The 27,984-nt window shown below is 42.8% G+C and overlaps 1 protein-coding gene across 1 annotated transcript in view; it reads right to left on the reverse strand.

Annotated features, from left to right (window-relative positions):
* The window catches only part of TRABD2A (TraB domain containing 2A), a gene marked incomplete at its 3' end in the record, with an annotated part of 80,881 nt that overhangs the window by 38,313 nt on the left and 14,584 nt on the right, over window positions 1-27,984 (reverse strand). The window lies entirely within an intron of this gene.

Below are 27,984 nucleotides of genomic sequence, written 5' to 3' on the forward strand. Positions count from 1 at the left end.
TTCTTTTGCCAGATGTAAACATTCAGAAGGTTTTGAACTGTGAACTTTGAACTGTGCTGTACACAAAAGAGAAGCTATCCATGCATCAAGGTGGGAGATGTAAGGATAGAGTACAGCCCTACTGAAAAGCACCGAAGGGTACTGGTGGAAGCAAGTACCTGGAAGCTGGTGGTGAGCCAGCAATATGTCCTCAGAGCCATCAAAGCAGTGTGGTCAGCAGGACAAGAGAGGTGATCCTGGTCCCCTGCTCTGCACTGGTGAAGCCTCATCTGGAGTACTGCATCCAGGTGTGGAGTCCTTGGTACAGGATAGACATAGATTTGCTGGAGTGCATCCGGTGGAGGGCTGCAAACATGATCCAAGGGATGGGACAACCTTCCTATGAGGACAGGCTGAAAGAGCTGGGACTGTCCAGCCTAGAGAAGAAAAGGCTCTTGGAAAACCTAATAGTAGCCTTTCAGTATCTAAAGGGGGGGCTGTAAGAAGGAATGGGACAGACTCTTTTATAGGGCCTGTTGTGATAGAACAAAGGGAAACAGTTTCAAACTCAAAGAGGGGAGACGTAGATTGGATATAAAAATTAAGCTTCTTATGATACCAGTAGTGAGGCACTGGCACAGGCTGCCCAGAGAGGTCGTGGATAACCTGTTCCTGGAGACACTCAAGGTCAGGCTGGATGATGCTCTGAGCACCTGATCCAACTGCAGGTGTCCCTGTTCATTACAGGGGGAGCTCACTAGATGGCTTTTAATGGTCCCCTCCGATTCAAATGATTCCATGATCAACAATACACAAACCTCTTGGATTTTAATGCAAATTCCCCTGTCAGAAGAAAAAAAAAAATAAAAATCAAGCCACAGAATACTTCAGTCCTCTGTAACCGAGTTTCCCCTAATTGTCCAAAAAATTTAGTCCTAACCAGAATACCATCCTCCAACTGATCAGCACTGCAATTTAAGTGTAACACCCCTAGTAGTGTCTCCCTTTCTAGTTTGTATCTTCCATCTTGCACTCAAAAGCAGGACTTCACAACAAACCACTAAATTGATCTGATTCTGATACACTGGCTAAAACCCCTTATCCAAGACTGCAGCCCCAGGCTGTGCTTAAATCCCCATCTTCTACCAATTCAAGCCTTCTCAAGACTTTTCCTCTGCTGATTTGGTGTGACTTGGCAGCAGTTAATGTGAAGGCATGACTGCTCAGATAAGCCTCAGTTAATGAAATTGCTGACTTGGTCAGGTCTCTAAAGCCCAGCAAGAGCAATTCCTCTTTTTTTTTTTTTTTTGATCTGCTCCAAAGATAAGGAGCAGAAGGGTAAGGCTCATTTCTGACTGTCACATGTTCAGTACTTGACTTTATGTGCTAACTGCCACCACGTTTGCTTTTTATAACTGTTCATACCTTCCACACTCAATGGCGATCCGTGTCTGTGTTTTAGTATCAAATTCAAATTTAAGCTGCAGTGCTGATGTGTCAGATTCTCTCAACAGTGCCAATGCAACAAGACAAGAAGTACTGAGGAAGGAAGCACTTCTACGCTTGTTCTTAAGTTGTGAGCAGGAGCAGGATCCAAGGGAGACAAGTGACTCCCCTGGTATGTGCTCTATCTGGTCAACATCAACACTTGGCACCAAACTGAGAACCCCAATACCTAGCAGCCTCCAGTACAACTCCAGTGTACAACTCCTTCCAGAAGAAGGAAATTCCTGGAGACCTCTCATATGAAGGGAATAGCACTGCTACCAGACAAGCATCCAGCCTGTCTAACATGCATGCCAGGAAAGTGTGAGTTTACAAATGTAAAAATAGCAACACTCTTGGTTCAGAGGTGTGAACCTGAGCCACGCACCAAGCCCGCAACTAGTATGTTCAAATGCATGCAGTTCTCTAAATTTAATTTCAAATAGAGTAAAGTAAAACCTGAAGGCTGCATACCCCAGCAAACTACCTCCCTCATTTGTTGACCTTGGCAATGGAAACTGACAAGCCATCCAGCCTCTGGGACACTACACTTCTGCCAAGTTCTCTTACTGTGATAATCAAATAAACGTAAATCCAGTTCACAACAATTGCCTTCTAAATCTGTCTTCAAGGGATATCTAGCCTCTGCTGAGGCAGTGTCACTCTTCTGTAGAGATCCCTAGAAATATTTTTAATACGTGTATTTTACATCCAGACGGGAACATACAGATGATTTTGCTTAAGGTCCATTTAATTCAGCCCTATGCATCCAGTTTTATCAGCAATCACCAAAATTCTGCTCCAGAGGCTGTCACAGTTCTCTCAGCACAATCTGTTATCTTGAATGATTGCTGCTTAAAAGCCATCCTTCAATACACTGCACCAAGGCTACGTTTGGTACAGATATGTGCTCATTTAAGTTGTGGTGAGAGATTAGCCATCCAAGGATACCTAATGATAGTCCACAAAATGTCTACACATTTCAAAAGCCATCACCTAAACAAGATCCAAGTAATCAGAAAACAAAAATATTCAATACTTTACACCCAGCATAATTTTTCTCTGCTGATGGAATTTTTGCAACAGCACTGTACAAGATGTCCAGCAATTTTCCATCACCATTTTCCACCACTAATTTCAATTTAAAATACTTGGAAAACACTGACTGATAAACAAGCTGACTTGTTTAACCTTTTGTTACTTTTCAGAATTGTTTTAATTCAAATTGTCAGCTTAACAATTTCCTATGGTATCTTTTTACGCTGTTAAAAGCTATTCCTACACTTGCCACTCCATTCTTCTTGGATTTTATATGTCCTAGAATTTTCAAGTACGCTGGTTAGCAGCCCACAGTATGCTGTGCTCACTCATTTAAAAGCCATCTGGTTCTGCTGGTTTGAAATATTTAGTTTTACTGATTGCCCCTCACTTTCTCTCCACCAATAATTTCCACTGGCTAAACCAATGCCAGTTCTATTTGTGTCCTCAAAACTTATCCAAAACTGCACTCTCTTTAACTGCAATTCTTACTTCAGCCTGTTCACCATCCTCAGGTAGTTCTACTCTATTCTTTCGTGAGATTCTCTTTTTTTTTTTTTTCTTTCCTACTTTCACAATCTGGTTTTAAGGTTTTCTCCCTCAGCTGCAAAATAGTTCAGTAAGTATTTCTTCATTACAAAAGGACTTTATGCCACTGCAGACATACTGGTGGAGAGTTCTCAAAAATCTGGCCACCAGAAGATCCTTTTTAAACCATATTTTGCTCCTGCCTGCTCAATTTCATTTTTTATCACAGCCATCAGACTGTGTATCCTTACCCTAGAGGCAAATTTTGTGTTCAGCAAGATGGGTAAAAGGTGTTGGATGTATGTGAGCACAAATATGAAATCACAATCAGGTTTATTCATAGGAAAGGATACACCAGCAGCAATGCAAGAGGTGCAGCAGTATCTGTTTTGGTTGAACCCAGGAAGTCCTCTGAAACTTTTCTATGGTCACAGGAGGCAGGAAGGGGACATGGAGCAGGAGAAGGGAAATCCCTCGTGAGCTTCTGTAAAGTATTTTCATAGTTGTTTAAATTTCTGACTGCTGACAGAAGATAAAAGCTCTGCTTTTGTCATGAGGGCTTTCCTCTGCAGACCTTTTCTCTAATAAACCCTTAACTGAGAATTGGATGACTTTCAAAGATGTCAGCAGGTGCTACAGCCAACAAAGAAGAAAAGGCTTTGCTCTAAGCATGTGCTCTAACGGGTAGAAAAAACAAAATGCAAACATCCAGAGTGACTGGACGAATGCACCATCTCACCAGGAGCTACCAGGAACTTGGTCCTTGGGCTGCTGGCAGTTAGAGCTTCTATTCTTGAAACTATTCTGCTGTGCACATGACCTGCAAAGATCTCAATCACACCAGTACAATTCATACACATTAAATGCTTGCTGCTCCATTTTTTTTTTTTTTTTTTTTTTTTTTTCCACACAGTAACAGGTATCAAACACAGATTTCAGCCATAACTCATGAACCACTTTGTGCTATTAACCACAGGTTGGGGATTCCATGGTCATACTGTGCTGCTGTGACCTCACTGGGTATGAGATCACTGCATGAACAAATATAGCTGTGTGAGCTAAGACATCATAATCCTTCCATGTTTCATTTTATCCTTGATACATTCTAGCCCTGTTAAATAAGTGTTTCTTATCCAGTAAAGGCTTAATGGATGGCATAATTATGATTTGCTATGTTTCTGGCTGATTTGGGTCTGAAGTCTGTCACGTATCCTGAGCTTTAAAATCAAAGAGGAAACTAAAACCAAAGGACTTCTTGTGCTCAGAAACAGGCAACATGCACAATCAAGCTAACTCACTGGGTCTTCCCAAGACAAGGTCTTTCTCCGTGATCTCATTCTATCTTTCTGTAACAGTCGAAGGAGCTCAAAGCTAATTGCAAACTCTTGTCTCTCTCAGTAAAGGAGATTTATTATAAAAAAAATATACACATATATATATATATTCCCCGTTTATAAACGAAATGTCAAACAGGTCCTCAGGATTCTTTTTCTAAAAAAAAAAAAAAAAAAAAAAAAAAAAAGTTTTACTGTAACTATGGTTGTAATGATCATCTAGGAAGATAACATCTGTACATAAACAAAAGTAAGAAATTATTCAGAAAGCAGCAGTACTATCAGACAGAATCTGGGGGTGGCACAGCATCAAAAAAACGTATGAGTCAACAACATGATGCTTATGCAGAAAGCAGTTTCCAAGAGTTTCATATGCAAACGTTGAGAAGTAATTATGCAAAACACAGTGGGACTCTTGTCACCAAGCTCCCAGACATACCTTGCAGCCCTCAGAAAGACACTCCAACAGCTTCCCAGGAGCAGTAGGGTAGTGCTCCTGGCTGCCTCCTGCCCTAGCAGCCAGCATATCAGGGATGTACTACATTGCCCACTAACACCTAACAGGTCTGTGTGGCAAGGCAAGCATGGTGGCTTTTCAGCCTCTGACACCTAAGCTGTCATCTGTTAATCATCTGCCTCAGGCTATCCTTTAGGAAAGGATGCCCTAAAAATGGCTTGATCGTTTCCGACAGTAAAGTTATTAAAATATAGGTAGCAAGTGTGTCAAGGCACACAAGGCAAACAGCAGGCAAGCTCTGATTTTATAAACTATATTAGAAATTACAGGCGAAAACAAGCAGGGTGTCTCAGATCGGCATTTTCTACTTTACCAGAACCAATTGCACGGCTTACAACACTGGAGAACTTTGTACATCTGCTGCCTTGTTTTCCCAGCTATGTCTACAACATTCTTCATATTCCAGGCCTAGGTACTTTGCTTTACTTGTTTCAAGTGATACCAGAACATTCAATTTCTCCAGCAGCTGAAAACTGAGCACTGAGATAACACTAACAGTCTCATACATTGGAAGGCTGTTTCATTCTGCAGTTTCTTTATATTTTTGTGACTCCTTGTTTTAAAAGTTCCCAATGCTACTATAATACAAAACTGAAATTAACTACAGAACACAGTATTATATCTACAAAAAGCAGGTTAGAGCCATCTGTTATGGAGAGACAGTGTAGAAAATAATAGTCTTCTCAGAATAATTTCTCAGAAGACAGTCTATGGAAAACTATACCTTTTCTTGTAACTCGGTTAAACTCAGTACACCCATAAGATCAGAAAGGTTTCTGTTTGTTACACAGCAAGATCGTTTCATCTTGGAGATTATCCACATAACTGTGGTTAGCATCCTCCCTGTACGGTGACACCTAGCAAGTAAAAAACGGCCACGTCACAGGAGCTGTGTATCCACTGAAGATGGCTGCAGACCAGTTCAGTTAGAAATGTTAATAAGTGGCAGCTGCAGGCAGTTAACTTGACTTCCAAATTATTCATTTTGATTTTACTAAATTATTAAAAAAGATCAAGTTAGCATATTTATAAACCTACTTAGCACATCAGATGACACTGTTAAATTTGCTATTAATTTAGCTACGGAACAGAAACCATTTTTTTCACAGTGCTCACAGGCCACTCAACTTGCTCCTACATCTTTGACAGATCTGTGACATGTCTCTAGCAATTGGGAAGGGTTTCTAGAAGTGTGGTGGCATGGGTATCTACCACACATGACCATAGGCTGCCTGAGAGCTTTACCTGGAGACAGCTGGAAAGTATAACAAGAACCACACAAGAGCCTGGATATTAGCACTGTCTCATGGTATGGAGCCTGGGCAGCGAGTTAAAGAGCAGAGGGATTAACAATAACAAGCAGTTTGTCTGCTCGTTGCACAGAGCCAGCTTCCAAATGCAAAAAAGTTGTTGGCCAGAGGCTTGACATTGCCAACATCAGCCAGCAGGATGCAGGAGGAGAGGAGACTTGAGAAGACTGGCAGGAAAGACTGCAGAGCAGAAGCAAATGCCAAGTTTAACTCTTGGCTGGAGATGGGATTTGCTGCCAAGTTGTTGCAACGTGCATAGTTTTGTCACATTTGCATGTTTCTCTTGACTGGAATGGCATCAGCCCTAAATTGTAAAAGTTCACAGGATTATGGAAGACGAAAGCAGACATAAAAGGATTCTGTGTCAGGGCATTCACACAAACCTCAAATTCTCCAAGAACTGCTTGCAACTTCAAAAATATCCAGACGTCTTTTTTCAGAGTAGAACATACATTTTGTTTTGTCTATCACAGCACTGACAAAAGGGAAGAAAATTCTTACCCTTCCTCTCGCTCCAATTTATAGGCGGGAGAGGAGGTTTTCCGATATCTGTACACGCAGCATACGATTAAGAAACAATGGTTCAAATATTGGTCCGACCAGTTAATTACAAATCTTAATCAGGGAGATGGGGAAGGGAGGATGGACGCTATTATGAATTAGGGTAATGGAGAAGAGAAGGAAGGCGATAGAAAAGTTGGGAAAGAAGAAGCAAGGAATCTTTATAGGAAGCAAGAGAGAGATAGTCACCGCCATGGATCCAGTGTGGTTTGTAGTTCAGTTGTTTACCTTCAGTAGCGGTGGGTCATCGGGCATTGTTGTTCTGCTGACTACGAAGGTGACAATGGAGATAATGGCCACTTTTCAATGGTATTACAAACTTATTTGTAAGTCCAAAGTGCTCGAGTCAGCTCTCCTTGGAGTAGCAGCTTCTGGCTCTGGATCTCCTTTGTTCCCTTCTTTTGAACTCCTTTGTTCCCATCTTCCAGGCCTTGCCAGCAGATAAGAGGGAGCAGGGATGCCCACCTGCATCCTGTTTTTCACAGGACAAGATGGTATCATTCCCCAATTTTCCTATACCAAGCTGGAGCTATTTAGTCACAGGCCAGATCTTCCGCCAGTAAACACTCCTGAGCACTCTCTTCCGGAGGCAAGCAGCTCTGGAGGAAGGTGCTTTCACATGTCCACAAAGTGATGTTGATTGTCACACAGCAGCACCCATCATTGGCCTCCTCAATAAATCAATCAGATTCTTATCACAAGAAATACCTCAGGAAGCAAGCTTTGAGCCAAAAAACAAAGAAGGTTTCTCACACCCTTCCAAACTGCCTTACACATCTAGTGACTTGAAAGCCCAGAATAAATGTGCATACAACAGCTGGATCTTTTAATGCCAGCCAAGACAGCACGCAGATGGGTGACCTGTGAAATGCCTCAGGCAGAAAGAAATCAAACCTATTAGAATTACAAGAACTAGCCTGTAAGTCAGCACAAGGCATGTATAGCTGGCTTTCTGAAAGGCATAGAATGTTCTGATCTGGTTTTCCAAGTCTATCTAAGTTTAGGTTTCTGTAAATTAGTAGCCTACATTTAAGAACCTGTACCCCTCCAAGGACCAATTCAAATCCCTAGACCTAAAACAAAACTCAACTGTTACAAAGAAATATAATGGCACAATAATTTGAAAGGAAGTCAATCTGGAGCAAACAAAGGGATTTTTGGCTAAGTCAAAGAATTTCTAGGTCTTCAGTTTCCATAATATTGTGATTACAGCCATTCACTGCAATTCAAAACAGAGAGATCTTTTTGTAACCTACAAAATTCCCATGGAAAAAGAAATCCAACAGAGAGAGAATAAATATTAGCTACTAGACCCATGCTGGCACTTAAGAACCATTTAAGCTGCAGAACTCAAGGATATGACTCAACTTCTCCATTTCAGGCTCCCTCACTTTTACTTTCTGTAAGTACAATTCTGTGTCCCAAGAGAAGCTTTGAACTGCATGCCCAAAAAGTAATAACATCCTTCCATCTGTCTTATACCAAACCCATGTTTTCAAGAAGCCCCACAAGATCACACTGCATCTGTCTGTGTGCATTCTGCTCTCTCTTCCATATCCTTTCATTACTGAGTAAAAGGACATTCAGCAAGGCACAAGAAAGCAAGATACAACCTTCACCTCTGCCTTAGGCCCAAAAGCTTACTGACATCTTTCCCTTGCATCCCTGTAATACAGGAACACATCTAAAAGCAAAATCAAACTGACAAGCAGCACTCCTCACCCCCAGAAACCTGAGCACATACATTCAGTTCTCTAACTGCTGGAAAAATTGCTTGTTCACAGCTCCTTCTGCAGTGATATTGATGATGGGGCTGTCACAACACGGCAAAAATATCTGTGAACAGGTACTCACATCTTCTTATGAACTGTGTCACAGAAAAGAACAAGGACACTGCTTCAAAATCCATCATCACCACTCCTGGAGGTGTTCAAGAACCGTGTGGATGTGGCTCTGATGGATGTGGTTAGTGGGCATGGTGGGAGTGGGCTGATGGTTGGATTTGGTGATCTAAAAGGTATTTTCCAGCCTTAATGGTTTTGTGATTTGCCAGTTGGTATTCAGCATGTTGCCAAATGATCCTCTTTTTTGCTCTGCACTCACAGCTACTGGGCACGACTCCCTGCAGGCACAAACTCAGGCTGTTGGTGATAGTTACTGTGGTGAAAATTTACTGTGACATAGAATCATTTGATTATGGGAGACAATGCACTCAGGAACAGTAGATTCAGGCCGCATGAAAGCATCTGTCAGAAAACTATTTATTGTTTCTTTTGTTATCTGAAGGGACATGTATTCCTGTTGTCTTCCAACGCATCCATCGGTGATAGAACTCTGCAACACTGTTCTAGTCTCCAAAGCCATTTAATTCACCACAATTAGAGCCCTGAAAATTGAGAAAACCTATGATACCACCTATCCCATTCCCCCCAAATAATTATGTAGACAATCACTCTGTTGCAGTGTTACTCTAAGGTAACAATGTTTAAGAAGACAATCTTCTCCAAAGTATCAATTTAATTCCTATTCCAAGAACAGAGATCTATTAAGGGACAAAATACAACACGCGTTACAGCCTAATCTCTGCAGTGTTCAAGGCCACTGTCAATCCTAATAAAAAGTAAACCAATATAAATCAACAAAATGCAACTTCAGTAAATCATTTACAGGGTGTGTTTATTTTTTTTAAACCCTTAGTAGAAACTATCACAAGAGTAGCATCACCTGAGGTTAACAGGCATCTTAATAGAATAGTAGGGAAAATACAAAAACCAATTCCATTCTAATACTTCCTTTTCTCCAAGTCAATTATTTGGTTGTTGCTTACAGAATACATTTTGTACCCACCTACAAAAGCACCTTTTTTGTAATCCTGATTAATGTTTTCTCCTTTTCTCCAGATCAAATAGGCATTCCTAGCTTCTGAAGTAAAGCATTTGAAAACTCTTTTGCTCCCAATAACTCCAGTGCATGTGAAAAATCCAAAGTTTCTGGGCGACTAACTCCATCTTCACTTACAGCTTTCAGGCTCCCTCACACACATCCTCAGCTTCTTTTGCAGGAACAACCCCGCTTCCATATCTCTGAAGCATGACCAAAACAATAACAGCTCAGGAAAACGGATTCTCAAGCTAGGAAAGGATCAGTGTCTGAAGATCTCTCAAAAAAAGCTGAACTTGAGTGCAGCAGCAGCATTGGACATGGTACCCAGTTTGAATAGCTAGCAGCAGAAGCTTGCTGTCACCCCTCTGCTTCCTGTGATCCATTTGCTATACTATCTCCAAGTAATGGGTAGGCATTTCCATTGCAGTACTCCAAAATGGCTCTACAGCGCACTGTTAATCCTAATGTTTTGCTGGTTCAGTAATGGCAGGAATGCCATGCCAGGGCTGGGAATTAAAGCCAGATCTTCCTGTAGTAAGGTTTCAGTCTTGTGACACTGGGCTCCTTCTCTGTCACATGGCATGCCATGGTATCCTTCAAAGAAAAAGAATGTCTTAGGGCTGGAAGGAGAAAAAAAATAATAATAAATCCTAGAAAATGTGTCTTCCAAACTGAGGACTCACCACTAAGTTTTTTTTTTGTTCATTTGTTTTCTACAGAACTTTTGTTAGAAAAGGGTCCATGTCAGATGCCTAGAGCAAACCATATCAAAGACCTCCACAAAACTGCCACTGAGGAATTACACTGTTGTCACATAGCTGGCCCCAGAAAACAGGTCTAAATGTGGAGGACACCACATCAACTTTGTCATCTGAAGCATGTAGCACTTCAGCATCTGCTTCCCCTCCAGTCGATGGGAACTGCTTGCATCAGCTTGCTTTCAGCCTCCACTAGCAAATGAGCATTTCCTTCAGATTACTGAAGCCTGTCTCTGTTCTAGTCCTTGTCTTGCAAGCTCTGTTTGACATCCTAGTTCATGTCCTCTGAGCTCAGCCTCCTTTCTTTATTATCTGGTGGCAGACCTCTATTATTTGTGAGAATGTGTTCCTCTGAGTAAACAGAAACAGAGACAGGTAAGGGAGAGAACACCATTTAATATGGTGCCCTGACATCTGGAGTATATGTGTGTGGCATCTGACCTCTCCCTCTTTACGTAGCTCAGCCCAGCAAAAGCATATTGCTCTACACTTTTCACAGCAAGTTGTATTTTGCATCGTTGGGGCACTTGCAAAACATATTTCACTGCCAAAGACAGTCCAAATCATATATGGTTGCTTAAACTGGACGCTTCAGCACGCTGTTCCTCTGAACATACTACAAGGAGTTCATTATTTGACAGCATTTGTTACACTGCAATTCACTCCTATATGGGATTGCATCTCATTCAATTCTCCTTCCCATGCAAGGCAGGACAAGATGCTAACCAGGCCTCAGCTGGATGCCCAGCTGTGTTACCAGCTCTCCTGCTGTTGGGACTTCAAAGCCTATCGGCTTCTCTTGTGCAATCACACTGAGCCCCAGCTGCCTGGTAAAGAGGCCAACACTTATTTAATTCAGCTGACCTGCTTCACATGCTTTGAACTATTTGAAGAGCCGATCTATCTAACAGCAGGTCCACACAAACACCCACAAAAATCGCACTGGAGGAAGATGATTGAATGGAAACTCTTGCAGATTGTAATCAGCCCTTTTTTTAAGGCTGGTCGCTCTTAGAGTGAAGTTTACAAACTTATAATTTGAAAGATCAACACAGACAACAGTTAAACACACCCAGTGCTCCCACACAAGAGACCATTACCGGTGTTTAACAGGACAGTATTGATAGAGTTCATCTGGCTCCTCCTATCTCTCTCTTCTGTTTTCCTTACTCCCAGATACATTTTCCCCCATGCTGTCTCTGCTACCACTGAAGCCTCCATCAGCCTGGGTGCCATTTAAGAGTGGCTCTTTAGAAAAGCAGCAACATGGCTGGCTGAGTGCAAAGGTTTTGCAGTAACCCATTCCTTGCATTTGGAATTGATAAGCAAGCAAAGGCTTCAAGGTTGTAAGTGATAGATTTCCCAGCAGTACAATTCATCCCATTGCTGTCTGCTAAGCTCACATACTGTCTTCTGCATACAGTTTCCTCTCAGCTGTTCTCCTCTGGCTAAGAAACCCAGAATGATTTTGATAGGTGGCTCCAAAAAGATGTACTGCTAATGTAGGTTAGCTTCTTCTAATTCTATTACAAGGCAGTGACACAAAGCCAATGCTATTCCTTCATCTCTCTACTTAATTTTCCAGCATCTTTTCTGTGTTAGCCAAGTTAGTGAATGCATTACAACTGTTCTGACAACATCTCAGGAGTAACAAATCTCTATTTCAGGAAGTCCCTAAGCTGCTTAAAGCAGGAATTGGGAGATTGTGCAAGTAGAAGACAATTCATTCACAATCTGTTTCTTGCGCTCATTCTCCAGGTATCCAGTGGGTGAAATCTAGCTAGAACCACAACTACTAATTTTTACTGTAAAACTGTGAACATAAAGCTGTCATTGAAGAACTGGAACGTTGAGAATGACTATGTTCCCTATTTCCAAGAATCTCAGCTTTCACTGCTCTCTCCATCTCATTGAAAAGAATGTAACTGAATAAAAAGAGTCAGATTGTACACTTCGCAGCTGTAAATACCCCAACCAGGCAAAGGGAACTGATCTGCAGAATGGAGCAGGAGCCTCTCCTGCCATGACAGAGTAGGTGGAATGTAAACACAGCACATTAAATTCAGCAGATTCTACAGAACTACAAATTGGGGCAGCCTGATGGGTCCTTCCAGGCACAAAATGTGAGAGTGAAACATTCAGGAAGGCATTCACTAACCACACAGTAAGAAGATTCTCTGCTGTCAAAGGACACACTGCTAAAATTTTTTGACACAACACTAAGCAATCTTTGGCACAGTTCTCCTGACAGCTTGCTATACAGCACTGTAAGCTTGCACTCAAAACACACACCATCATGGGCTGCCCCTGCAGTACGCATCATCCCTGCCTCTCATCACTACAACTGCACTGCTTCACAGGAACACACCCTGCTCATAAGGCACTCAGCCTAAAAAGCCCTGCCTGGCAACAAGTAAGTACAGTGGCCAGCTAAGCCACTTGGCACCCCAAAGTCTCACTAGGACAAATTGTGATCATCTCCATATGGGTCCTCAAAAGATGTGGACATCTGAAACCCAAAGGGATATGTAGATTCTGATCCTGTAAGTTGTACCCTCTATCTTTAAGTCTGGTGTTATGCACTGCTTTCCCTACTTGTCACTGCATTTGCCAGCTGATGCACACATCATCTGCCTCCACAGCATTTCCTAATGCCTCTAAGACAAGAATAGCCATCTCAAAAAAATCTCAGGGCTGAATTCTGCAAAGCTTTACGTTTCTTGAAAATCAGAATGAGCAAATGTGAATGAAAGGTAAACACCTAAGAGCAACCAGACCTCCAAAGAACATGACAGGCTAGCAACTGGCAAAGCTTTCAGACTGGAGAATTAGAGGAGAATGCAGTGGTACCCAAACCTAGGAGCTGGTCTCTTGCACTACAGTCCCTGCACACACAGTCATTTACTCAGTGACTCTGCAATGCCTTTGAGGCTTAGCAGCCTCTATCCTTGAGGGATCTGACTCTTGCCTCCTTCACTCTGGCACAAACCATCTCACAACCACTTCTCACAGTCTGCAGTTTTAATGCCTTCCCCCACAGTCCCTTTGCTCTTTGACTCATGATGGGACAAGGCTGATCACTACTGCAGCTGCTAACCCTCAATAAATAAGATGGCATGTGACTAAAAATGAGATCAGCTAAAGTTGACAAATGGATTAGCTTCGGGAACTACTATCTGAGACTTAACGATTTTTCCTTTCCTGTGAGCCTGGACAACAATTTTCCTGCCACCTCATATTAGAAATCATTCCAGAGATACAGGATTACTGCTTCTACCCAAATCACTGTGAAGCAAGTAGTTTCTGTCCCCATTAAAAGCAGATGCAGCTTTCAGAAAGAGGCCTTCCCAGCAGCTTTAACTATCAGCTGTGACAAGCTATCAATAAAAGCCTCTGCTGGAACCTTCTGTAGCTAAGATAAGGAGGTTGCTATCAGCTAACTAATCTGCTATTACTCTCCTTTAGGGACTGAAATAGATGGAGGAAAACATCTTGGCCAGGGTGCATGCAATTAGAAACAGTAAGTTATCTAGAGGATGTTTAAAGCTGTGCATAATACTTGCAATACCTACGGTGAAGACTCATACATTGGTGGGTCTCCAGGTTTCCATTACATGACCTGAGGCTAGACCCTGGGTGATAAATTGGCTTGTTTGTAGGGGAGACAGGCTGAATTAGGAATCACCAGGAACAGAAAGCAAACCAGAATTCAATCAGTGCTGAAGCACACCTTCAGACTGGCAGCACAGAGGCAGACATTTGCAAGTGGAAGTGCTGTGGACAAAGAGGATATTACTCAAACAGGTGCAAGATCCCAGCTTCAAAACAGGTGCTTCTCTTAATTCAGCAAAACTGCACTTCGGCCTGCCATGGGTGACCCAAGAAGGAAGGAAAGTACTTTTTATCAATAGCCTTAAGACAGGCTCTGGACTACTACCAAGAATACAAATTTTGCCATATCCTATCCTCCAGACAGAAAGTTAAACAGACAACCTCTGGTTCATTGTGGAAATCCTTAACAGAAGTAGGAGAATACAGAACCTCAGCTGGAAAGGGAACTCTGCAAAGACACAGCAACTGCCATATTTCCAACCTTGGAAAAAGCTACACCTGTGCTCCCTCATGGGGAGGAAGTTAGAGATGCCTGCACAGCTCTCACCTTTGCTGAGGCTGGAAAGTTTTTTAACCCTTTGACAGAAAAGCATGGTCTCTGTACAGCACATACTGTGCTGAGCCCACTGTTTCTTAGCGAAAGGAAGAAACTTTTCTGCATTAAGAGTAGAAACCCAAGTCATACCCCCTGTCCTCCTGCTGGAGTGCCTTCCCAAAGCTCTGGCTGCGCCATCTGCAGATCCAGCAGAACAGCTCATCAGATCAGGATGTCTGGCATGTGGTGGTCCAAGGACATTTGCTTAATGGCTGACTTGTTTTTAAATATGAACCTTGATGGAGGCCAAAGTACCTTGCTTGGAGTCAATTCTTAGGCATGCTACTGGTTCACATCAAGCTTGCCTAATTGCTGTGGGAATAAAAGTGTCTGAATAAACTATGAAAAAGAAAAAAAAAAAAAAAAGGGAAAAATGGAAACTCTGGCCAAGGACAGCATTAAATTGGACAAAGGAGCGAGGCAGAAATGCACTTAAAACTCAGTTCTAGCTCTGCCCCCTTGTGCTTACTCCAAAAAGGGCATGAGTTTGGTATTTGGGGAGAGAAAGAAAAACATGAGAAAGTCTGCTCACTTTAATGGGGAACAGGAATGAATTTCCTGATGTCCATGGAGTTCAGAAGAGAGACAGGAAAGCAACAAGAAAGTAGAATCATGCATTCTGCAGTGGTACTGGAAGAGGATAACAGTGTGAAGCAGAGACCAGGAATAACACAAATCCCTATCCCTTTCCCTCTCCTGCTGTCCTGTGCATGCAGCTAGCACGCCTCAGGGTCTGGCACTGCAACAGAGCATTTACCTTCTGCATCAGCAGCAGAGTGTGCCCTAGACTGCATTTATATTCGAACAGAACTGAAAGGAAAGAAGGAAGGAGGAGATAAGCATCAAGAAAGTGTAACTGTAGAGTATTTTTCTTAAATACAGGTCTAAGGCTCATGACCAAATGTACAGAAATACCAGAGAAGTTTTAGGGAATGCTAAGAAAAGGTGACTGATTTGAAACTGCAGGAAACAGAAGGGTCACTTGGACAGTTTTCTAACAAGCTGGGATTAAAGAAGCTGGCTTTAGCCCATTTAGTAGTTATTCAGCCCTCATCCAAAATTCAGGTATAGGTACCCACATAAAGACTAAGGAGAGTGGAAAACAAGTAATTAAACCAATGAATCAGTGCTGCTGACTTACAAGTGAACACTTATCTGGAGATGAGTCTTTGTGACCAAGGCATTAGCACATGACTGTAGCACAGTACCTTGTAAACAGAACTTTGCCTGACAGTGGAAGTGGTACTTCACCTGTCTGGGACACATCATTGGAGTGCAGGGAGGGACAGGTGCGAAGGACAAACCCACCATCTTCACAGAGGAGCAGCTATAAGCTCACGGTACACCAGCTGTTTTTCCAGAGAGAGGCCACTGTTCTTAAAAGCATAAGGGCCTAACGCTCACATAAAGAGAACTAACATCAGAATTTATTTCTAGGACTTTTCCACTGGGCTCCTAGTCTCTAAAGCAGAAATCCACTGGTGCCTTTACACATCCATTCATGACTCACACTCTTGAGCCACTGCCTCAAGAAACAGCAGATGAATTTTCATGAAATTCATTAATACCAAGCAAGAATGACAGTATTCTGATTTTCATGGTCCATCAGCTCCACCACAGCCAATCTTTGTCCGTATGCTTACTTTGCAATGGGAATTTTGCTGGACTCTAAGTTTCACCATGGCTTGTTAGAGAGAAAGAAAAGGAAAATGCCACCACAGCCTATGGTAGCTTCCCTGCAAAATTTGAAGTAGCTCTGAGGCAATTCACCTTCATTTTTGGTTACATAGGCATCTTTCAGGACTGCTCAGGAGCTGCAGAATTCCTTTTGCCAGTCTTTCCTAACCCAAGTGCTGTCTTGGCAGGCATGTTGATCCATCACTCTGCCTACAGTTCTACAGCCATTTGTCCATTTCCTCCAGACATGGACAAACAGCCTCTCTTTCCAGAGACCAAGCAGATACCGAAAGTGCTAGACACCAAAGATTATAACTACACAGCTAGGCAGAGAACACCAAGTCACCACAAATGCTTGACTGCACTGCCTGGGGAACTCCCCTTTACGCTAGCAAACAGTCATGCATATACCCTTCCAAGCCACCAGTACTCAGCTCCAGTGGGAGCCTTCAGGTGACTCCTTTTAGAAGGATACCACTTCTTTTAGAGGGATACCATTTGCAGCAGGGTAAGCAGATGTAGTAATAATCATGGAGTATCTGTTAATGACTAAGCAAGCTCACAACTTCAGAACATGGAGAGTTTTACACTCCATTAGCCTCAGACTATGAGACAGGTGTTCCAAACGCATGACAGCCCTGAAATACTACTTGCCTAAAGGGTGCCAGAGCAAGTCAGTATGCTTGGCCAGGTACTCAATTCTTGCAGAATAAGGGGAGCATGGAAGACATCCTCACCTAGCCAGGATGCTGTCTACAGCAGAGGCACCACCACAGTGACATTTTGCAAGCAGTTTTCTGATAGCAGGAGTGAGCTCCAACTCTTGCTTTGGTCACCTGGCCAGGATTCAGCACAGACTGGAGAACTTGGCCAGGAAATGTAAGTTCTTAATGCCAAACAGGACTAGCCTAATAATAATAACCAAACTTTAGGCAAAGGAAACTGGATCACTCCCAGAGAAATCATTACAATGCTACTGCGCAGACATGCTGCAGCTCTCCCTTTTTCTGTTACCCAGGAGAAGCGGCTGACCCCCACCACCACAGTCTCCTTTCAGGTCATTGTAAAGAGCGATAAGGTCTGCCCTGAGCCTCCCCCACACTGAACAATCCCTCTTTCTTCAGCTGCTCCTCGTAAGACTTGTGCTCCCTCATACCTTCACCACCCTTCTCTGGGCACACTCCAGGGCCTCAATGTCCTTCTTCTAGTGAGGGGCCCAACATCTTTCCAGTCTTGCTGAAATCCCAGCCCTCGTGCAGAGGCTGTGCAGCACAAGGCATGCAGTTTTAAGTGATGGCACCCTGCCTCCCCCTCTCCCCCCCCCCCCTTCCCCCCCCCCCGTTGTCCTCAAATCATGGTACATTTCTTCTTTAATAATTTATTTTCATACTTGTCACTGTCCAAAGAAAACATAGGATGGTTTCAGGGCAACGCAAACAACTAGAAAACAAACTCACAAAGCTCCAACCTGAAAGATAGAAATTGACAAAAAAACTCAAAAATCTATAAGTTGCTTGAAGCTGCCTGTCTAGCCTTAATTTCAGATGTCCAAATGCCCCAAATTAGTGTTTTATAAGACAGAATTAAATGTACATTGATTCCACATATGAATCAGCAGCCTTTAAACTCCACCTAGCTATCTTTTCTCTTCGAGCAAAAGATTACTTTACAGAGAACTATTCAGTGGTGATTTGAAGCCTGGAATGACAGCAATGCCACCAGGGTCTGAGGAAATCTGTTCAATCAGTGAATTGCCTCCCCCAAAATATCAATATTTTTCAGCGTGATGGTAAGCATCCTCAGCAACTAGGCTATTGCTCTTGAGTCTTTTGCTGCATTGTCCCTGTCCCCTCAGACAGATAACTGAACATGCTCACAGAATGACTTCTCAATTTCTTTACAATACACTTCACAGATCAAGTTTCTCTGTTCTCCTTTTGTACCAGCTTGCTTCAGATCCCAAACTGATCTTGCAGCTCTTTTCTGATCCTGCTCCACTTTTATTGCTCCCAGAAGCACTGGTACCAGGATCTGGCTCCCCAGCACATTTCTCCCCTGCTCACACCATTCATTCCTTTGAGGAATCTTCCTCCTGGCTGCAGCACTGTGCTCAGCTCTTATGTTGGCTCCTTATTTTCCAAGCCCCCTGCATTGGAGGTGCATTCCAGATACGGCCCCCAGCCATGCTACCAGGACCTCCACATCTTGCTCCTAGATGTAAGACCTTGCACCTGGCAGCATTAGAAGAGTCCAGTTTTCTGGGTGGCTCAGCTCTGCTCCTGTAACTGATCTGTCCTCCATCTCCTGCAGGAACTCCGTCTCTGTACAAATATTTGCTACTTATACCACTCACAAAGCCACTGGGTAATGCAGGGCCACAATTGTTAACGTTTTGTACCTTTGAAAATACTTACTCTTAACATTTTTCCTAACTACTGGAAATAATTTCTTACTGGAGCAAAAAATATTCCCTTATGACCAAGCCATGTATACAGTCATCTTCTTTCCAAACACCAAGAAATAGTTACTGGTTATTTCTGCCCCTTCCATTTCATGAGCAACAGTTTTGCAACTGTTCAATATGGAGCCTGTACCACTGCTAGGATTTCACGAATCCCTGACACATTTAAAGAATCCATTATTGTTCCAAACCCGCTGCCCAAAGGCTCTTCACTGGTACCCTTCAGTTCTCTCATCAATTGTCCACGTAGCTTCCTCTATTTTTCCATTCATTGTATTTTGGGATTTTTATTGCTGCTTTCATCTTCTCAACCCAAACAGATTTTTTTAACTAAAGAAACCATTTTTGCAAGTACAGAATTGTGGTTTCTCAGGGATTTAATATAGGATTCTTGAATAACTCCCAATTATCATTCACATTTTTATGCTTAAGTTTTTCCTCCTACTTTATTTAGCCAGTAATTATTTTCAGCTTGGGGAAATTGGGCCCCTCTAAAGCACCAAAGATACACATTACTGGTTGAGACTCTGTATTCCCTTTTCACATACCAAGTTAAGTTCAGCCACGAGCAAACATTTCATCAGTTCAGTGATTAATCTATTTTTATTAACCTGGATGAGGTCTAAAATTGCATAACTCCCACGCTTCTCCCAGTGCTCTAAAAACCTGCTTGAAACAGAAAAATGGAAGAACAACTTTTCTCTAGCAGATTTTTAAGAAACTGCCCACCCAAGCTGTGCACAATACTGCTAACAAGTATACTCACCCCCTGCAGCAGTGTTCATTAGCTACAACACCGAGCTCTCCAGGTCATCGCCATTTAACTTGCCAACAGCTTCACAGCAAATAAACATACACAGTGCAATCCTCTCCTCTCTCTCCATTTTGGCCTTCCTAGAAAGAATGGCTGTCACCTCTTTATTTTTACACATTCCAAACATGCAGCTCATCCCACCAAACACCATGCGTAACAATAGCCCATTAATCTTCATAAACAGGCCTTATAAATTCACACAGGACTGACATCTGTGATCAAATTACCCTAGCCTAACACATTACTGTTTGCTTGCTTCACAGCAGAAACTGCCCAGAAGCATGGCCTTAGGATGTAGTGTATGTGTATTTTTTTAGTGGTAAATCCTGCATCAGCACCTCTCAACCACTCCTTCCATCCCTGTGCTTTACAGGGTCAAGCCTTTCTGAAGGCATGTGGGAAATGGAAATCTAGTTCCCAATGTGGTTTGTTCAAACGCTGAAGCTGTTATTGAGCACAAATGGCTGAAAGACTGGGAGCAAGAAGCCAAACTGGGAAAAACAGACACTTAAATATCTTAGCAAGGTTGTCACCAAGGCACATCACCGCTTATCCAACACGCACCCACTATGGTCCCAAGGAGTGAATATACACACACATCTCACCTCAGGAAGTCTGCAACCTATTGGATGATGGAATCTTAGCCTTAAAAATCCCTCAGTACCATTTTACCAGATCTGGCAACAAGACTCCAGTCCCTCTCTCAAAGAAGTACAGATGAATTTGGCATGCTTAACCAGTACATACAGGTGGTCATATTGCTGTAGATTCCCAGCAGAATGGTTAGCTGGGCCTGAATAAGGTTAAGACCCTCAAAACAAATCTTAGGCCCTCAGCAGCAAACCTGCCTGTGCAGTGCTGGCTCTGGGTAGGTCTTCCCAGCTGAGACATCCCTGCTCTAGTGTGCCAGCAGCCACAGCATGCAGTCTTCCAACAGGTATGGGGTGTACTGCAAAAGACCTGCAACAGTCAGCTTTTCACTGACCCTGTGCAACTGTAGAGAGCTAGCTGCTCTAGCTTTCTTTACCACTGACCGAGATAACTCACATGTCCTGGCTGCAAAGCAGAAGGGTAAGAAATGCAGAAAGATACCATGTTGGGGAGCACCTGAGTAATGCATGCAGTTCTCTCCTGAAAAGCAAGCAGAAAGGAAGTCCAAAGCAGTAACAAGGCTTGGATTCCACGCTCTGCCTTTAGACATGCCAGGGCTGAATGGTCTGATGAAAGATGGAGATGCTTAAGACAACACTCAGATAAAAGTTCAGCCTTTTGCAGCAGTGAAAATTTTCAAGTAGCTAACCCAGCACTCTCAGCAAAAGCCAAATCCCCATGTGAAAATTCTACCTACACTGCATCAGGGGAATCCAAGGTTGTAGTAGAGTCCTCAACACCCTGCACTGGGATGCATACAACAGCACATCTCTACAGCCCTCCTTCTGGGTTCAGAGATTCTTGTTATTTATGCAATTGGTTTCCTCAGCAAGACCAAACATTTCCTCTGAGTTTATGGTAAGCTCTTCAAAATGCCACAAGGTGCCCAGCAGAAAAGCAGCAGGAATACAATTCCATGCTGCCCTCCTTCAAGCACGAGCAATCGCATGCTTGGAGCAGGCTCCATTGTCAGCTGGGCAGAGCACATCGCTCCTTGGACAGGATGGGTCACTCCTTGCAATATTCCGGAAACCTAGCAAGAGTCAATATTAAAAAGTGGAGGAGGATAATTGCATCAGGGGCAGTTCTCAGGCCAGTAACATGGCATGATGCTCTCCTCATGAGCTATGCACCTCAGCAGAGTCTCTTGCCACAGCTACTGCAAGGATCCAGCACTGGTCACAACTCCTTCAGGGGACAACAGCTCACCAACAAAGGCAGCAAGCATCTCAGCTTTTATCTTAGTGAGAGAGCTCTTATCAACATACACTGGATGAGGTTTGCTGCCTGGATCAGGTAGCACCTGCTAGCACTGATTTATTTGCAGCAAAATGCAGAAACTGAGAATCCAGAAAATTTAAGCTTATGTATTATTTTGTGGGGAGGAGAGGGAGTGAATGAGAGACACTGATAAGTGACAAGTAACTTAAACAGAAATTAAACATCTGATTAAACAAGAGGACAGTCACATTCATAGCATTAAGCCCACCAGTGATGTAGCCTCTGTAGTAAAAACTTTGCACAGAAAGCAAAATAAGTTAACACAAAAACATATGGAAAAAAAAAACAACCATTAAAAAAAAAAAAGAAACCACCACCACCACCAAAAAAAAAAAAAAAACACCTCCAAACAACAAATCCACTATGTTCTTTGCTAGAACATTCCTGTGACACATTTACCAGATGCTTAAAGTAAGTCCAGCCTGAAACACTGTATTTTTATTTTATTTTATTTTATTTTATTTTATTTTATTTTATTTTATTTTATTTTATTTTGTTTTATTTTATTTTGTTTTTATTTTTTGCCAAGGATTCATTTGAGTGCTGGCAAAAGCTAACTATCCTACTAATGTTGTCAAAGCAAGGCAAAGGAAGAAAGAAAAGTACAACACCAGCTACATCTTCCCCTACACAGTTACACGACAGGATTGAGATCATAGTAAACAGACTTAAACAGTGCTACACATTTGGTTCTAATTGACAGGACTGCTCTTGTATGAATCCCTTCATAACTACCCAGTAGTTTCAGATCTCTCAATCAGCTACTCTCCAAGTGCTTGTCAGCTCACACTTGCACACTTTATGTTCATGCTCAAAGAAGTTAATCCTAATCAAAAGGAGAGAAATGTGGATTTAAAAGCACTCCTGCTCCTTGGCAAGGACAGTGCCAAACTTGGATGAGCTGATGCTCACATCAACAGCTTCCACACTTGCCTTTTGCTCCCAGTGAGCCAGTGGAGCTTGGAAGCTGTTGTGTCTGAGTACCAGCTTTATACTGTTCAGCATCAGCTTGTGTTTCCACCACCTCAATCCATCATGCAGAGATCACATTTTGGAAAGCCACACTGAAATGGCCCCACTGTTGTTCAGTCTCTGCAAATCCACCCTGGAGACCCAGTATATAAAGCAGGCTGCAGCCAAGTTCACACTGCTGCGTCACTAGGAGGACAGCCTGCAAGGACTGGACCAGGAACACCACGCACACAGCAGTCAAGCTCTGAAGGAAAAAGGCCATTGTACCGTCTAGAAGCAGTGCCTTGTCCAGTTGTCTGGAAAGACAAGCTGCTGCTTTCGAAAGGCACAGCATGTTCAGGGTTAAGGGGAAAAAGCAGTAAAAAGCCCAACCCACCGTGTCATTTATCTTATGAAAGTGATCAATAGGACCAGGAGGACAGGGAGCACCAACCAGCAGATGAATGCAGGCAGCCAGTGGTCAGCACTCCCAGCAAGGACCACCTGCAAGCACAGCACCAGGCTTGCCTGGCAGTGCCTGGGGGCTGCATGTGCACCAGCAATATATGCATTACTCAGCATCTCTAGGAGGGTGAGACCCTTCACTTCAGCTACTCACCACTGTCTCCTCTCCAGGGAGAAAAATGCCTCAGGTACATTGTGTGAATGATTTTCCTGTGCTCAGAGGGGCACATGCCTCCCTACCTCCTATGACGGCAGCGCACTTACTGAGTGGTTCTTCCTGTCCTCATCTCAAGGGAGGCAGAGGAATATCCTGAATGACAGGAAGCATTTGGGAAGTGTGTGAGACACTCTGGTGTGACTGTTCCTTCAGAGATCTGTCTACTTCCTTTAAAACTGCTGATACCTGTTTCAAGCATCCCTCATTCAGATATGCTGGAAATGAACAATGTATTGTGTGAATGTGCATCTACCTTGCCTGCTGATGAACAATTTCATTGAAGGATCCAATCTTTTCTGTTGTTGAAAACAGGAGTTATTCCTGCTGTTTCCTCTCTGTGTTAGGCCAGACAAAGCTACAGACATCTGAAAATTGTCATTCAGCCTCCTCATCCTACTTGCAATCAACCTTTCTAATGATATGGCTAATAAAAGCCTCCACAAAGACTATATGAAATAATCATAAGATTACAAAAAATTCTGAGTCAGCAAGGATATATGGAAACCATAGTCCATCTAAAAACATATTTTTTATGAACTTAGAAGTTTAGTTAATAAAGGCGATAAATGAACAAACCTCTGAATAGACTGTATAGCAGTAGAAACTTAGAGAAATCCAAAAGCAAGCAATCACTTGCTGAAAACAGAGGAAACTGAAATGGTAGCAGTCCTGAAAATGTAACAGCAGATGACAAGCAACTGTGTCTCACTACTGATGAATTTTGCAGAGAAAGTCCTTTATCCTCCAAGTATTCAACATGTATACCAATGTCCTACGGGGTAAAAACAAACAAACAAAAACCCGACTTTAAGTAATTGACTTTGCAGATAAAGCAAAGGCTGATGAGCAAAATAATTAGGAGAACAGAGCAGCAGTACTGTTTAATCCAGATCTCTTGTTAAAACAGATCATTTGCTAGCTTGCAGTTCCTCTTGGCAAGGGAGCAGAACAGAGGCAGGAACACGATAACAAGAGTAATATTCTCATTCCTAGTCTGAGTGAAAAGGACGTTGACTCATCTAAGCATGAACTCAGCAAACCGCTATGCCTGGAGAGCCACAGAAAAAAATAAGATGTATAAAGAAGTAAAGATGAGAATAAGAACATTACCACTGCACGCACATGACAACCACCGATACAAGACAGATGCTGCTCAACCATGGAAAGCCTGGGAAGAGCTGAGAGAACAGTTAATACATAGAAAATGCGTCTTGCTTGGAAAGGATCAAGGAGTTGGGATGTCTTCCAGAACTGAAATGTTGTAATGGAATGAGCCTGGAGAAGAGAAGGCTCTGGGGAGACTCTATAGTGGCCTCCCAAAATCTAAATTGGGGCTGTAAGAAAGGAGGGGACAGACTCTTCAGCAGGGTCTACTGTGACATAACAAGAAGAAATGGTTTCCAAGGAGGGGATGTTTAGACTGGACATAAGGAAAGTTTTTTACAGGGGTGGTGAGGCACTGGAACAGGTTGTCCAGAGAGGTGATGGATTCCTTGTCCTTAGAGACACTCAAGGTCAGGCAGACTGGAGCTCTGAGCACCTGATGTAGCTGCCTGTAGGTATTCCCATTCACTGCAAGGGAGCTGAACTAGATGACCCTTTAGTGTCCCTTCCAACTCAAGTAATTCTATGATGTAGGCTCTTCAGGAAAGACAGACTGGGGAGACAAGGAGGGATACTGCCCTTGATGCGAGAGAACAGCTGGAGTCTTTGAAGCTGCATCTGGGGATGGAAGAGGAGTTGACTTGAGAGGTTACAGGTTAGAATTAAATGATGATGATTAGATGACATTGTCATGGGTGTCTTATACAGGCCATCTGACCAAGTAGATTAAACAGTTAAGGCTTTCTTTGGACAGGTCAGAGCAAGCTCACATTCACAAGCTCTAGTTCTCATGGGCTGCCCATGAGAGTCTGTTACCTGTTTGGAGGAAAATATCTTAGGACAGAAGCAATTCAGAAGGTTCTTTAAGTCATTAATCATAATTTTCTCTACCAGATGAAAGAAAAGCAAATAAGCAGAGATTCAGGTTCTCTGCTAGATCACACATTTACCAACAATAGAGAGCATGCTGGTATTGTGGAAATGCAAAGTTCAAAGGCATCCTCAGCAGCAGTGACCATGAAATAACATATTTCAGGATCCTGAAGGCAAAAAGAAGGGGGAAAAGCAAGCTCACAACCTTGGACTTCAGGAGAGCAGGCTCTGGCCTCCTAAAAGATCGGTTTGGAAGAGTGACGCAGAATAAGGCCCTGGAAGGACCAAGGGCCCAAGGGAGCTAGATAGTAGTCAAGGATCACCTCCTTCAAGCTCAAGCAGGGTCCATCCTAGTAAGAAGGAAGTCATGGCTGGGTTTGGTCAGCCTGCAGAAAATAATGCTCCAGGGAGACCTCTTTATAGACTTCCGCAACCTGAAGTGGGCTCATAAGCATTTGGGGGACTTACTTTTTACACAGGTAGATAGGGATAGGACAAGGGAGAATAATTTTATATCAGAAGAGGGGGAGATTTAGGATAGCTATTAGGAGGAATTATTTTTTTTTTCACTTGTGGTGGTATGGCAGTGGCACAGCTGCCCAGAGAACCTGTGGATACCTCAACCCTTGAGGCACTCAAGGCCAGACTGGATGGGGCCCTAGGCAGCTTGAGCTTGTGGGTGGCAGCTTTGCCCATGGCAGGGGTTTGGAACTGGGTGGGCTTTAATGTCCCTCCCAACCCAAGACATTCTGTAACATGATTCTGTATTTCTCTATCCTTCTGAATGCAAAATAAACTGGCCAGCAAATGATTTCCCTTTTTACTCTAGCAGAAAAAAAAGATTCCTGAACTCCTTATGTAGTTAGTAAGATTTTAACTAAACTCTAGTTAGGACAACACAAACACAAAGCCTTAGCTATCTTGGTGCCCACCAGCCAGCCTACTTTCCCATCCATGATGTCTAGACAGAGGCTGCAGGTGTGTCTATACTTAAATGGAAAACAAACAAATTTAAATCCCAGACTGCATCAGCCAATGATGTGAACAGGCTTAATTCAGTTGTTTTCATTCCAGTTTGTGTGCAAAAAACTCTGATGTTCCTATCACCTGAAGAAGAAGGGTTGTTCCTTACCCTTACATTCTGAAGTTCTACTTTTGAAGCTGAAGGTTCAATCAGATTGCCACAAATGACTTCTGTCCAGTTTGTTCTCTAATTCAGCAGTGAGAGCTCTTCTCTTGAGAAGCCCCTTCATCAAGCAACATCTATGCTGGTTGCTTCAAGTCTGAATCTGAACTGCTCTTGCAAGCTCCCACTATCCAGTCATGCACCTTTCCTTGCATTTCCTATGCTCTGCTTATGCTGTTGTCAAAGGTGATACTGAACTTCAGGAATGGAAACATTAGGAGAGCTGACCTCCTTAGCCCCTCATATTAAAGACTGATATGGTATCTATTAACTCAATGTAGCAAATTAAAATTCTCTCCAATTTCTAACTTACCTATTTGGGGGTTTTGTTGTTGTTTTTTAAAGATAAGGCCCATTTCCTTACTGGCTCCCTGTATCCTACTGGCAAACAGCAAACCAAGTACTTTCTGGAGATGCAGCCATGTAACCTGATGCTCACGTAGGATCAGAGCACTGTTTTGAGGTCCAAACACAGGTTAAAACAATTCTCTCATCAAACTGTTAAGGGTTAGGTTCTTCTACAAAAAGTGTCCTAGCCTTCCTCCATCCTTGGAGGTCTTACAGGCCAGGTTGGATGGGGCCCTGGGCAGTCTAATCTAGCAAGTGGCGACTCTGCCCAAGGCAAAAGCGTTCAAACTAGGTGGTCTTTAAAGTTGCTTCCAACCCAAGCTATTCCATGGTCTTGCAAAAACCAGACTGGCCAATGCCTTGGTTAGAAAGTTGTGAGAGTTGGGCAGAGCCTTTGTCCTACACAGACACAACAAATTCTTGTGTTCAAGCTCCATACAGTCTATGAGAAACAGACTGGCACCACTAGAACGTGCCAAAGCACAGTTCCAACAGCATGGCACAACACAGGACAAGGCCAGCTCATTTTCTGAGCCAACAACAAACTGATATTCATGGCATTACTGGCCAGAACCAAAAGCAAAGCTCCACAGCCCTCAGGTTGAAGCAAACATCATCCAACAAACAAGTACAGCTTTAAATAAATGTCTGTGAGATCGGAGGGACTCATTCCAGTCAGAATATGAGGGACTGCATTTAACTGTGAAGGTCTTAGCTGCTAGAAGCTCTGATAACACTAGGAATGAATCTTGCATCCTTATAGTGTATAGCAATCAGGTAGGCACTACCCATGAAAGTAGGTGGCATGAAAGGAAAAAAAGTCTGTAACAATCCTAGGTCAGCATGAAAAAGGAAAACTAACACCAAGGCCGCAGCACAGAGATCTTACCACATTTCCAGAAGTTGTCTGAATTTGGAACAAAAGAGAGGGATTGAGGAGGCAGTAAAATCATGTGTGCACAACATGATATAGAAGCGATACTTTTACAGCTTGGCTATATAAGCAGCTGAGTTGAGCAAGAACAAAGAGATCTGGCAGGTAAAATAAGTCATAGAACAAAAAAGAGGAAATTGGAATAAATACAGACAAAAAGCTCCATCACAGGGAGTGCTAGCTCACTCTCCACAGAGGAAGAAAGGGAAGTATCTAGCTTGGAAGTGTCTATATCTTGCACTCTGTGCAAGCCTGGGAGCTAATAAATTATCAACTGCTCCAGAAATTTACCTGCAATTACATACTCGTACCAATGAGGTTCCATCTAGTCACATAGAAAAAGGGACCTAGGTAATAACAATAAAAATAACTGCCTACAAGTGGCCTCACCTCGTCACCAGGTAACACAATAAGCTGTCAGT

This window comes from Tetrao urogallus (assembly GCF_951394365.1).
Source record: "Tetrao urogallus genome assembly, chromosome: Z".
Lineage (NCBI taxonomy): Eukaryota > Metazoa > Chordata > Aves > Galliformes > Phasianidae > Tetrao > Tetrao urogallus.